Source organism: Salmo salar, chromosome 12 (genome assembly GCF_965601325.2).
Source record: "Salmo salar chromosome 12, fSalSal1, whole genome shotgun sequence".
Taxonomy (NCBI): Eukaryota; Metazoa; Chordata; class Actinopteri; order Salmoniformes; family Salmonidae; genus Salmo; species Salmo salar.
The window spans coordinates 82124449-82138662 of NC_138302.1; the positions used below are offsets into that span (position 1 = coordinate 82124449).

At 41.1% G+C, this 14214-nt stretch overlaps 1 non-coding gene across 1 annotated transcript; it reads right to left on the reverse strand.

Annotated features, from left to right (window-relative positions):
• Nucleotides 1-13306: 13306 nt before the first annotated feature.
• On the reverse strand, nucleotides 13307-13379 carry trnaf-gaa (transfer RNA phenylalanine (anticodon GAA)). The gene has a single exon. It is a non-coding gene; the product is annotated as a tRNA-Phe (tRNA).
• Between the last annotated feature and the right edge of the window lie 835 nt (nucleotides 13380-14214).

Sequence of the window (14214 nt, forward strand, 5' to 3'; positions counted from 1 at the left end):
TTACAAGCAATGGCTTTGGGATGGAGATGCAATATGGCAGTCGTGCCAACATATCTCATCACCCACCTGGTGGAAGTGACTTTGTGGATCTGAGGCTCTTTACCCGGTTGAATCCATCATCCTCCAAATCCCATCAACATCAGCCGCCTCAGGTCCTTGTATGGGAACACACACCCCAAAGCACACAACAGGCTGACCACTACAAGGGTTGAAAAATTGGTGGCCATCCGGGAAGATTTTAGGCTTTTTGAGCCTGACAACGAGCCATCCTCAACAAGGTTGGAAAGTGACAGTGAAGATGAGGCCTCAGAGTCTGATGTTCAAGAGGTGGACATTGAGGAGGTCCAGGGAGAAGACATGGAAGCCTGAGAGGAAGACAACCAAAGCTTAGTTTCTAGACTATCATTTTACAGATGTATGTTGAAAACGTTTTTGGGAGATGCGATGGATCATTGGGGATCATTCAATATTCCCTTTCTTTTGTTGTTCAGTGAAATCATCCCATGTGAAGAGTCAACTCATTTAATTAAAGTTCAATTCGTAACTACAGTTGAAGTCGGAAGTTTACATACACTTAGTTTGGAGTCATTAAAACTTGTTTTTCAAACACTCCACTAATTTCTTGATAACAAACTATAGTTTTGGCAAGTCGGTGAGGACATTTACTTGTGCATGACACAAGTAATTTTTCCAACAATTGTTTACAGACAGATTATTTCACTTATAATTCACTGTATCACAATTCCAGTGGGTCAGAAGTTTACATACAGTAAGTTGACTGTGCCTTTAAACAGCTTGGAAAATTCCAGAAAATGATGTCATGGCTTTAGAAGATTCTGATAGGCTAATTGACACCATTTGAGTCAATTGGAGGTGTACCTGTGGATGTGTTTCAAGGCCTACCTTCAAACTCAGTGCCTCTTTGCTTGACATCAAAGAGAAAATCAAAAGAAATCAGCCAAGACCTCAGAAAAAAAATTGTAGACCTCCACAAGTCAGGTTCATCCTTGGGAGCAGTTGCCAAATGCCTGAAGGTACCACGTTCATCTGTACAAACAATAGTACGCAAGCATAAACACCGTGGGACCACACAGCCGTCATACCGTTCAGGAAGGAGACCGGTACAAAAGTATCTACATCCACAGTAAAACGAGTCCTATATTGACATAACCTGAAAGGCCACTCAGCATGGAAGAAGCCACTGCTCCAAAACCGCCATAAAAAAGCCAGACTACAGTTTGCAACTGCACATGGGGACAAAGATCGTACTTTTTGGAGAAAGGTCCTCTGGTCTGATGAAACAAAAATGTTTGCCCATAATGACCATCGTTATGTTTGGTGGAAAAAGGGGGAGGCTTGCAAGCCAAAGAACACCATCCCAACCGTGAAGCACGGGGGTGGCAGCATCATGTTGTGGGGGTGCTTTGCTGCAGGAGGGACAGGTGCACTTCACAACATAGATGGCATCATGAGGGAGGAAAATGATGTGGATATATTGAAGCAACATCTCAAGACATCAGTCAGGAAGTTAAAGCTTGATCGCAAGTGGGTTTTCCAAATGGACAATGACCCCAAGCATACTTCCAAAGTTGTGGCAAAATGTCAGGGTATTGGTGCGGCCATCACAAAGCCCAGACCTCAATCCTATAGAAAATTTGTGGGCACAACTGAAAAAGCAGGTGCGAGTAAGGAGGCCTTCAAACCTGACTCAGTTACACCAGCTCTGTCAGGAGGAATGGGCCAAAATTCACCCAACTTATTGTGGGAAGCTTGTGGAAGGCTACCCGAAACGTTTCACCCAAGTTAAACAATTTAAAGGCAATGCTACCAAATAATAATTGAGTGTATGTAAACTTCTGACCCACTGGGAATGTGATGAAAGAAATAAAATATGAAATAAATCATTCTCTCCTATTATTCTGACATTTCACATTCTTAAAATAAAGTGGTGATCCGAACTGACCTAAGACAGGGAATTTTTACTAGGACTAAATGTCAGGAATTGTGAAACTGAGTTTAAATGTATTTGGCTAAGGTGTATGTAAACTTCCGACTTCAACTGTACATAGTTTTTTTAAATGTCTATTGGAAGGATTGAATCATTTGCAATTATGTCTACTTATGATAAGGTAAAAGGTTTACGTTTCTGTTTCCATATGATATGATAACTATACCCAGTGCAAAAAACATATACATTTAAATGGTATTAATATTAATTTGCATATATTTCCGTTAATTCCCATATATTCCTGTTAATTCCCATATTTTCCCATTCATTCCCACAGAAAGTTTCCCCCTCTGAATATTCCCCAAAATGTGCAACCCTAGCCACCTGTATCCTTGATTGCATAACACATTAAATGCATGACTCAGCTCTGTTTACATTTTCTCCAATAAGTACAATAGAGCAGTGTGCCAATATCTGAGGGACAGAGACATAATACTTTGGTACATTTGGAAACTGCTCTCACAGTAATTATATACTTTGCACACAAACATGAGTAAGAAATCAGGCCTTCTTGGAAAGGGTGTTGGGTCTTTTTGCGCAACGCTTGTAAGGCTCTGATTGTCCAAAAGGGGTCCCCACCCGTCTTCTACTGTTGTTCTCCTCTGCTGTCGTCCGTTATCCGGTGACTTGTCGTGTAGTCCTGAACAGAACTACAGAGTTGATTCTACTTCCATTCACTCTGGAAGATGCTCCTTTGAAGATAGGCTAACCAGCCGTGTTGATGGTTCCCAATGGGTTGATGAGAGTAGTAGAATACGATGGTTTGAAGAGAGTAGTGGAATGGTCCCACTTAAATGAGCTTTTCTAGATACTTTACTTAGGACAGCTAATCAGCAGTACCAGTGATTGTCCAGGTGGTGACTTTATATATCTATCTCATGTTGAGATTCAAAGTTCCAACCACTTCAAATGTGAGCTGCAGCTTGATGTCTTTCTGGTCTGACATGTTAATTGTTAACCCATCATTTTATACTGTTCGTTCAAAAAGGGGGGGTTCCTTCAGGCTGACACACTATGTGACCTCACTCAAGGGGGCTGTGACAACTTACTTGTACAAAGTTATAGAAACTATTATCTCTTATGGCTCCTAAAATCATATCCCTCTCTCGACAAAAACACTTTCATAATTTTTCGTAATTCATGCACAGCGCATCGGACGGACACTTCACGCAAATAGTGTGTATACTTTTCAAGTTACAGTATTTCCTTTATAACATTTTTAATGACATCACAAAACAACACCTGAAACGTCACCAGTGTTCTCCATTTTGCCTCTGACCATTCCCCAAGTTCTTTGTTAGAAATGTTGTTCCAGTATTCGCTTCAGAACGTGTTAGAGTTTTGGTGGGAAAAGGTCTGTGTAGACAAAGCCACATTCCTTGGGTGAATTTGGAAAGGGACATAGCTGAATGTTCTGAAATTGATTGACAGGGTGTGAGCTGTCAACCCCCCACCAGTTACCTTCTCCCCCCTCTGCGGGTGAAAGGGGATCTGGTTGAAGTTATTTATTGCAAAGCTAATCTGACCTATTTGGATCCTTACAGGACAGTTTTGACAGTAGGTCACTTTCTAAATGTAATTCATTACAGTTAGTCGTTTCCTGTCAAAATTTGTAATCGATAACATAACTTTTGGATTTCCTAAACTCGGTAATGTAATCTGATTACATTCTGTGACTTCTAGATTACTTTTTTTGCATCATATGGGATGATTTCTGTATTTTGAAAGTTACTTATCTTGAAAACTTGATTGCGGAGAAGAAAAACATTTTGGGACTATGCCAACAATGGACCAATGAAACAAATTCCAAAATATAGTTTTTGGGTGGAGTTTTCCTTTCAGGCATTAGAAGAAGACAAAAAATGTCCATCAAATGTATTTTGTATGTCATCATAGTGGTCTATGACATTCTCTCAGGTGGAACAAACTTTAACTTGCACCTTTTTTCAATGTTGAACAGAAAGGTGTCATAATGGGTTTCTTTCTCGCAAACATCCCTTCTGAATTTAAAAGTAATCCATTTTTTGTTGTTGCTGGTAAAGTAACTAACAGTTGTAGTTTTTTGTAATCAGATTACATGTTACTGATTACATTTAATAGTTTAATCAGTTACTCCCCAACCCTGTGTATAAATTACACACAGAACAATCCCCCGGTTGTTCCCTAGCCCAGAGCTGGTTGGAGGGAGCATGCGTGGGTTAGTTATTTTCTGCTCAATCACACAGCAGGGACAACAGAGCGCTTTACTCCCCACACAATGACAGGGATAAGGCACATTCTATCCCCTTACCCAGGGACAAAACTGCTTTGACATTTTGTGAAGAAAGAAATGTTTTTTGATGGTAATGCTGTTATGTCATAATGGAGTGGGATAGTCACAAATACGTCATGTCAGACACTCTTTCTCTCCTGATGTGGCCAGAACATTTCCTCAAATTGTAGATCGACAATTGAATCTATTATGATTGGTAACGGATTTGAAAATGGAAAACAAGAAGCACATGACAGGTGCTGCGCCACATGTGAACTGTCCTCGTGTTTTAGGGCTAGCAGTCCGTTTTATTGTGTACGGCCATGTGTCTAAAAGGAATCTAACTATTTGTGCTTTTTGAACATGTTTGAAAATGGTGAATAAAGCTGTTTCAGCTCCCGTAAGATAAGACTATTAGCCAATGTGCTGAAAGGGGAAAAACCAATAATTACACGTAATGTGAAACAGTGGTGGTGGACCTATCAGCATCAGTACAACATGTAGGAAATTGTCAACTGAGGAACACTTTCCACTCATTGCAAAATTGTAGACTTTCTGAGATATACAGTGTTGTCATAATCTTAGGCTATACTAAACTACTAATGGTTCAACAGTATAATTTAGTGTTATAGAACAATATTGCCCAAAGCAACTTACACACTCAGGAAAAGATGAGTTGTTTTTATTGTTGTTGTTTATTGTGGTTTGTTAGGATCTTTTTAACCCACCAAGGGCTAGCCATGAAGTTGACCACACAAATAATTACTACCAGTAATGACTGTCAGAGATCCCACTTCTCTCACTTTAATGGTTGTTTACCCTAATCATCCTTTGTATTGTAAACAAGCCATTATGTGACCAACTCTCACTCTCTTGCCTTGTCACCCTCTCTCTACCCCTCACTCTGTCTTTCTGTAACTGCCTCCTGTGTCTGTTAGTCTGTCTGTCCGGCTCAGGGCTTGTTTAAAAAGGCCCAGGAACTAAGGAACAGGACAGAGGGTGTTTACCGAGCCTGTAGATGTCATTGTTGTTCAGGTTATTCAAGCCTTCAAGTGATGCCAACTTTACCAGAATACTTGTGGGAGCGGTTTGGAACAGGACTGAATGGAGGTTAGATTCATTAGAGCAAAAACAGTTCATGTTCCTCCCACTGCCTTAATGTTTCATTCTATTACCAAATTGAATCAGTAAGTGGCTTGATTGGCATGTTCAGGCAGTTTCCTTTCGAGGAGCTGCCTAAACAAAGAGACTGGAAAGTCTGCTAGACTTTCCAAGTCACACACAGCTGGCAGGCATGGAGAACAAACGAATGAGAGTGAGAGAGGACTGTTGCTTAAAGAAACATTCAGTAGCTGCCTTGTTAAGCAGCGTCTTGCATAATCACACATTGCCACACTCTGCAACAAATAACCTAGTAACAAATGTGAATATATTTGTTGAGAATATACATAAATGGTAACATATTATCTGACATTGTGTGGGTAGGGATGAAAATGAGAGGCCGTGGAATGAACAGAGTGTTCTGATGATCACACACACTATCAACCTCTTCCTCTGCGTAGTCTTCATTGCCGAGCAGTACCCAGAACATTGTGCGCCTCACTCTGACCCCGTCAATCTCCCGCCTCACTCTCCTGCTCTCTCCCTCTTAAAGCCTCTCGCTCCATTCATTTAGAATGCACTGCTGTTTAGAACACGGTCACTGAGGCAGAGAGGGAGTGCACCATTCACTCGTGTTTCAATGGAGATGACGCAAATCCCTGACCTGTTTTGTACTCCGAAATCCTGGGCATTCTCTCTTCGACCAACGTTCTCCTTACAAATCTTGACCTTGCTGGCAGGTGGACAGACAAACTAATTATGAGTGGGCCAGAATCCCTATGTGGACTGGACTGGACCAGACCCAATATTCCTGTCTGTCTGTTTCACCCCTGCTAGTGGTGAAAACACTTTCTCTGAGATGGATACATTGGGTCGTAGGTTACCTATGTGGCACTGTCAACAATGCTATCCTGACATGACTCTGTATCATGACTCAAATCTCAAACATAAACAATGCCAATCATTAACAGTAATTATTCAATAAGCCAATTATATTAATTAACCAATTGAGAATATGTGAACCATTCTAAACATGTTTTGTAGAGCTGTAGGTATTATCTTTTCTTATTGATATTTTTGATCATTAGAGTAGTTTGAAACTACACTACAGGCCAGGGCCCAGGCCAAAGACCAGGGTGGATAAATGTCAAACTATATAACAGCACCACCTTGTGTTCAATCGAGGAAACATTTGACAATATACCTACTGTAAATACCAAACAGAGGAGGCTGGTGGGAGGAGTTATAGGAGGACAGGCTCATTGTAATGGCTGGTTTCCATATGTTTCATGTGTTTGATACCATTCCATTGATTCCATTCCAGCAATTAGAATGAGCCCTTCCTCCTATTGCTCCTCCTACCAGCCTCCTCTGATACCAAATAATACATAGTGCTCTGTCTAAGACCAAAGAATACCTGATAATGCTATAAACGGGGCTATGTTTGCTTGAAATGTTGCTTCATTTATACACCAGAATAGGTCTACGCTGTGCCTTACGTTGGACATCAAAACATGATAGCTGAAAATAATAACAGTCGATCTAATGAATAAGCAATTTATTCATATCAATACAATAACGATTTTAATAATGAAATAACTGATTTTGAAAAGGTAGGGCTTGCACATGATCATATAACAATGACTACTTGTCTAGGCTATGTATTTTAGTCCTGGCTTGGTCAAGCTCTAGCATGTCGGCAGAAGCCACAGGTGAGTCGCTTCACTGCTCTCCAAACATGGTGGAGGAATCCTCCCTTCTTTCTGGGGCGATTTACGGTCACCTGAAAGATAGAAAGAAGTCATATTTGTATTCACCTCCAAATCTACTGTACTCTTTGCAGACCAAGTACTGTACATTGATTTGTTGACACATTTGAAAGGTCCTCATATGTCAATGATCTGCGAAGAGTGTACGAGGCTGAAAAGTCTGCTAGTCCACACTGTAAATAGCATATTTGAGTGACAAAAAAACTTTAATTGTATTCATAGAGAGAGCTTACTCTTTCGCTGATTAACTCTGATCCAACAACAATGGGATCCGAGAACAACACTGATGGGGTTCAGTGACCTATCAACTTTTCCACAACCATTCTGGAGACTATAAAACACAGCTCCTTGTCCTACATGAAAGCATCAATATGAAGTTGGTTTGCAGGGAATGCTGAAACGTACCCAGAGTAGAGCATATCTCGCAGATCAGAGTCTACCTTTCCCAGGTTCTCTTCAGTCAGGTAATATATTCAAGGCTCTCAGGAGAGCTTTGGCAAACTCATTTTGGATAATGACCCAAAGCTGATGTGCCAAGCAGAAGTGTGTCGTCATGTCTTTATCCATCATAGTCATGACGGGATCAATTGGAAAGATGTTATATGTAACCGATGTGAAATGGCTAGCTAGTTAGCACTAGTGCGCGCTAATAGCGTTTCAATCGGTGATGTCACTCGCTCTGAGACCTTGAGGTAGTTGTTCCCCTTGCTCTGCAAGGGCCGCAGCTTTTGTGGCGCGATGGGTAACGATGCTTCGTGGGTGTCAATTGTCAATGTGTGCAGAGGATCCCTGGTTCGAGCCCAGGTGGGGCGAGGAGAGGGACGGAAGCAAAACTGTTACATATACACAAATTTGTTGATGTGCAGAAATTGGGAATTAGGCATAGTTCCAGTGGACATTAGGGTCCAGTAGTTCACAGCTTTGTGTTCTTCAACTCTGCAGTACCTTCCACAGTCACCAGGTCTCACAGGGTACCGTTGAGAGTACACACTGGGAAAGAGCTACATCATGGCTCTCACAATCAGGCAGGCAATGTCTCTGGACACCATTTGGCTTTTAGAGGAGACATTGTACTGAAGGATCATCTTTGTGCTCGACCAGTAAGAGTTCTGGGCAAGTTGATCATACACAGAGGCTAGAATCTCTTCCACCTCAAGTGGAAGTTGGCCTCTGTTTCTCCATTGGCGACTGACATTCCAAGGTCCGCAGACAGGTGGTTCTCCAGACCCTCAGGGTGAGTGTGGCTTCCTTCTTTGGTGCCTCAGAGTATATTTGGCTCAGCAGTTTGGCTCTACAACCCTGCACAACGTTGGGATCAATCACAAGACGTTCTCCATGGAGAAGAGGGGACTTACTGCCAAGGTGTGACTCAGACTTCTGGATAAAATGGAAGTTTACACAGGAGGAGGGTCCAGTTATTCAGTCACATGTGATAAGCTGACATACAGAGTTACAGCTGTCATAACAGATCCGGTAACCTCACTATCTCCAGCACTCAGGCCTTTTCTCAGGGCAGTGGGGTCACCAGCCATACTCAGCAGGTCATCAAGAATGGAGCGCACAACCCTGATGCCCACAGGCCTGGAGTAGAGGCTCTGCAGCTGCTTCGTATCATTGAAAGCATCTGTGATCTTAAGACTACCAGTAAGTTCCTGCAGCACCGAGATCACCACCCACATCATCAAGTCGACCAATGCCACGCTGGTGGAGGCCTCTCCCTCAGAGGAGTCTCTGTCTGCAGGGTAGGTTCCAAGAATCAGACTAGTGACGATTTCACAACCGCAGATGCACTCTGTAGACTGGAGGCTGGAAGGTAGGTCAAGTCACTGATGATGTTCTTAATTGCCTTTTGGAGAAAGCTTGTGGTCGCAAACCCAGTAGGTTCCCTTTAGAGCCACAGTCTGCTCTCCACTTGCAGGGTTTATGCTACAGCAAGACAGCAAATAAAGGCCACAAGTTTAGAGACTATGAACACTACAGCAGCAGTGTAAAGTACTTAAGTAAAAATACTTTAAAGTACTACATAAGTAATTTTTGGGGGTATCTGTACTTTACTATTTATATTTTTGCCAACTTTTACTTTTACTTCACTACATTCCTAAATAAAATTATGTACTTTTTACTCCATACATTTTCCCTGACACACAAAAGTACTCGTTACATTTTGACAGGAAAATGGTCCAATTCACACACTTATCAAGAGAACATCTCTGGTCATCCCTACTGCCTCTGATCTGGTGGACTCACTGAACAAAAATGCTTCGTTTGTAAATTATGTCTGAGTGTTGGAGTGTGCCCCTGGCTATACGTAAATAAAAAAACAAGGAAATGGTGCCGTCTGGTTTGCTTAATATAAGGAATTTGAAAATGAGTTACACTTTTACTTTTGATACTTAAGTATATTCAAAACCAAATACTTTTAGACTTTTACTCAAGTAGTATTTTACTGGGTGACTTTCACTTTTACTTGTGTCATTTTCTATTAAGGCATCTCTACTTTTACTCAAGTATGACAATTGAGTACTTTTTCCACCACTGCACTACAGAGGCCTACAAACAGCGAACTATGTAACTGATGTGCATATATTACTAGCTAAGAAACACTTGTATCAAGTAAAGTGACACTCACAAGTTAGGAGAGGAAAGGGAGGAACACATTAACCCTCCAATGCCATGCAGTGGATGAGCGGATGGGCTGTCACTGAACAACCCTATCATCACAATGTGTCAATGCAATAGGTTCAGAGCTTATTAACAGCTAATAAACTCAAATTATATTTTACTACTGCCTATCTTATGACCTTGCCAGCTCAACAATGGTGAGATCCCTGCCTTCCCTGATTTATTTTTGAAACCTGAAGTTACAACAAAGGTAATCATGCTGCTAACTGCTTCTCGGTTGTCTTACTGCCTTCACCTCCAATGAACTTTACAGCGAATAACTGATAGTCAAAGTATTAACAATGTGGATTATGAAATGCTAGTTAAACACTCCCTCACTTGTGAGGTAAGCCAATGCTTCATGTCCTCTGTGGTGACATGAGGAGCAACCTTGTGCTGGCCTCCAAAGCCAGGAACTACATCAGGGCTCTTTTCTGAAAACAGATGAGAGGCCTCACAATATTTTGTTTGTTCTCTTTCAAGGTTGACTATTTTACCTGATGGGTATAATAAGATCTCTCCCAGCACATATATAATGGTCTTCAGGTATTCATTTCTGGTAGAACAAATGACCTGAAATATAAATATGGGATTATAAACGAATATCGTCATCAATAAAAATGTTATAGCTTATAGCTTCCATCTCTACGCAGACGACACCATTCTGTATTCTTCTGGCCCTTCTTTGGACACTGTGTTAACTAACCTCCAGACGAGCTTCAATGCCATACAAGTCTCCTTCCGTGGCCTCCAACTGCTCTTAAATGCAAGTAAAACGAAATGCATGCTCTTCAACCGATCGCTGCCCGCACCTGCCCGCCTGTCCAGCATCACTACTCTCGACGGTTCTGACTTAGAATATGTGGACAACTATAAATACCTAGGTGTCTGGTTAGACTGTAAACTCTCCTTCCAGACTCACATTAAGCATCTCCAATCCAAAATAAATCTAGAATCGGCTTCCTATTTCGCAACAAAGCATCCTTCACTCATGCTGCCAAACATACCCTCGTAAAACTGACTATCCTACCGATCCTTGACTTCAGCGATGTCATTTACAAAATATCCTCCAACACTCTACTCAGAAAATTGGATGCAGTCTATCACAGTGCCATCCGTTTTGTCACCAAAGCCCCATATACTACCCACCACTGTGACCTGTATGATCTCGTTGGCTGGCCCTCGCTTCATATTTGTCACCAAACCCACTGGCTCCAAGTCATCTAAGTCTTTGCTAGGTAAAGCCCCGCCTTATCTCAGCTCACTGGTCACCATAGCAGCACCCACTCGTAGCACGCGCGCCAGCAGGTATATCTCACTGGTCACCCCCAAAGCCAATTCCTACTTTGGCCGCCTTTCCTTCCAGTTCTCTGCTGCCAATAACTGGAACGAACTACAAAAATCACTGAAGCTGGAGACTCATATCTCCCTCACTAACTTTAAGCACCAGCTGTCAGAGCAGCTCACAGATCACTGCACCTGTACATAGCCCATCTGTAAATAGCCCATCCAACTACCTCATCCCCATACTGTTATTTATTTATTTTGCGCCTTTGCACCCCAGTATCTCTACTTGTACATTCATCTTCTGCACATCTATCTCGCCAGCGTTTAATTGCTATATTGTAATTATTTCGCCACTATGGCCTATTTATTGCCTTACCTCCCTTATCCTACCTCATTTGCACATACTGTATATAGACTTTTTCTATTGTATTATTGACTGTATGTTTGATTATTCCATGTGTAACTCTGTGTTGTTGTTTGTGTCGCACTGCTTTGCTTTATCTTGGCCATATCGCAGTTGTAAATGAGAACTTGTTCTCAACTGGCCTACCTGGTTAAAAAAAGGTGAAATAAATACAAATAAATAGCTGCACAGAAAGTAAGTAGAGCCAATCTTACCTCACAGTTTTCCTATTCATCAATCATGATTCACAGAAATTAGGTCAAACTCCAGTCAAAATCTAATTTTGTCAACCTTACCTTATCACATTTGTGGGATTATTACAATTTCTGTTTGCACTTTCTGGACATTTTGGAGTGTTTGGCAATTTTGATGCAAAATCAATGCAGCACTGCATAGAATTAAATGATGTCAATTGCCATGAGTGCAGACATCTGGCTTTTCAAGTTAAATAGAAAACGCCATTATGCATATTGATTTGAAATTAATGTTTTTTTGACATGTGGAGCACTCTGAAATAAGCACATCATTTTTATGAAATAAAAATATATACTCTACCGGTTAAACATTTTAGAACACCTACTCATTCACTTGTTGGCTGCTTTTCATTCACTCTGCGGTCCGACTCATCCCAAACCATCTCAATTGGGTTGAGGTCGGGGGATTGTGGAGGCCAGGTCATCTGATGCAGCACTCCAACACTCTCCTTGGTAAAATAGACCTTACACAGCCTGCACATGTGTTGAGTCATTGTCCTGTTGAAAAACAAATAAAAGTCCCACTAAGCCCAAACCAGATGGGATGGCGTATCGCTGCAGAATGCTGTGGTAGCCATGCTGGTTAAGTGTGCCTTGAACTCTAAATCACAGACAGTGTCACCAGCAAAGCACCCCCACACCATAACACCGTCTCCTCCATGATTTATGGTGGGAAATACACATGCAGAGATCATCCTTTCACCTACACCGCATCTCACAAAGACACAGTGGTTAGAACCAGAAATCTCAAATTTGGACTCCAGACCAAAGGACACATTTCCATCGGTCTAATGTCCAGTGCTCGTGTTTCTTGGCCCAAGCAAGTCTCTTCTTCTTATTGGTGTCCTTTAGTAGTGGTTTCCTTGCAGCAATTCGACCATGAAGGTCCTTTCCCAAATAGGGCTATCTTCTGTTTTCGACCCCTACAACACAACACAACTGTCTCAAAAGCATTAAGAAGGAAAGAAATTCCCCAAATTAACTTTTAACAAGGCACACCTATTAATTGAAATGCATTCCAGGTGACTACCTCATGAAGCTGGTTGAGAGAATGCCAAGAGTGTGCAAAGCTGTCATCAAGGCAAAGGGTGGCTATTTCAAGAATATAAAATATATTTTGATTTGTTTAACACTTATTTGGTTACTACATGATGCCATATGTGTTATTTCATATTTTGACTTCTTCACTACTATTCTAAAATGTAGAAAATTGTAAAAATAAAGAAAAACCCTTGAATGAGTAGGAGTTCTAAAACTTTTGACCGGTAGTGTATCTCACAAATAAAATATATAATGTTCAGATAATGTAGTTATATATATATGAATATTATGCCAGTTCAGTGGTTTTACATTTTAAACACAATAGTAAACGTATCTTCACATCATGTGGATTGTTACATACGTAGAAAGGCTACAATTTCATCACTTATAGCTTACCTTTACAGTAAGGCTACTGCAATTTATTTACTATCCATTATATCATAGGGAACTATCCGACTGATGTATAATTTATTTCGTGTTTTTTCAAAAATGCGAACGTGTATTTTCCATAAAAATTGACGTTCAAGTCTCTGCCGAAACCCGGGATCGAACCAGGGACATTTAGATCTTCAGTCTAACGCTCTCCCAACTGAGCTATTTCGGCAGACATGATATGAAAGAATCCAACAGACATTTTGAACAACCCCAATGCCTTGTGGGATATGTTAGTTTCTGTGTAATTTGACAGATACACCTGCAGAGGTCGCCATAATGCTAAAGATTGTAATGTGACGTGTAACCAAAGATGGTTTAGAATTGTCTTTCTATACCGCAAACGTTTTGTATAATTTATGTTGAATATTATTGTATTAAATTGTTACATTGTAAACAAAATACTATATTGACCAAAAAACAACAATATGAAATACACCCCATATACTACCCACCACTGCAACCTATACGCTCTCGTTGGCTGGCCCTCGCTTCATACTCCTCGCCATACTCCTTGCTAGGTAAAGCCCCGCCTTATCTCAGCTCACTGGTCACCCCCAAAGCCATTTCTTCCATTGGCTGCCTCTCCTTCCAGTTCTCTGCTGCCAATGACTGGAACGAACTGCAAAAATCACTAAAGCTTGAGACTCTTACCTCCCTCACTAGCTTTAAGCACCAGCTGTCAGAGCAGCTCACCGATCATTGCACCTGTACATAGCCCATCTGTAAATAGCCCCTCCAATCTACCTCATCCCCAATCTGTATTTATTTATTTATCTGCTCCTTTGCTCCCCAGTATCTCTACTTGCACATTCATCTTCTGCACATTCTACCGTTCCAGTGTTTAATTGCTATATTGTAATTACTTCACCCCCATGGCCTATACCTCTCTTATCCTACCTAATTTGCACATGCTGTATATAGATTTCTCTACTGTTTATTGATTGTATGTTTGTTTATTCCATGTGTAACTCTGTGTTGTTGTATGTGTCGAACTGCTTTGCTTT